Raw genomic sequence first — 222 nt, 5'->3', positions numbered from 1 at the left:
TATGCTTCTAAGCACTCTAAACATGTTTCGACGCACTATAAAAATGTTTCGATGGACTCTAAACATGTTCCGATGCTCTCAAAGTATATTTCAACGCACTCTAAACATGTTTAGATGCACTCTAAGTATGTTTCGACACACTCTAAATATGTTTGGATGCACTTTAAGTATGTTTCGATGCACTCTAACCGTGTTTTGACGAACTCTAAACATGTTTCGACT

Source organism: Tarenaya hassleriana, unplaced genomic scaffold, assembly GCF_000463585.1.
Source record: "Tarenaya hassleriana unplaced genomic scaffold, ASM46358v1 Cleome48, whole genome shotgun sequence".
NCBI classification, from domain to species: domain Eukaryota; kingdom Viridiplantae; phylum Streptophyta; class Magnoliopsida; order Brassicales; family Cleomaceae; genus Tarenaya; species Tarenaya hassleriana.
The sequence above is the reverse complement of the archived record's forward strand: the minus strand, read 5'-3'. Positions refer to the sequence as shown.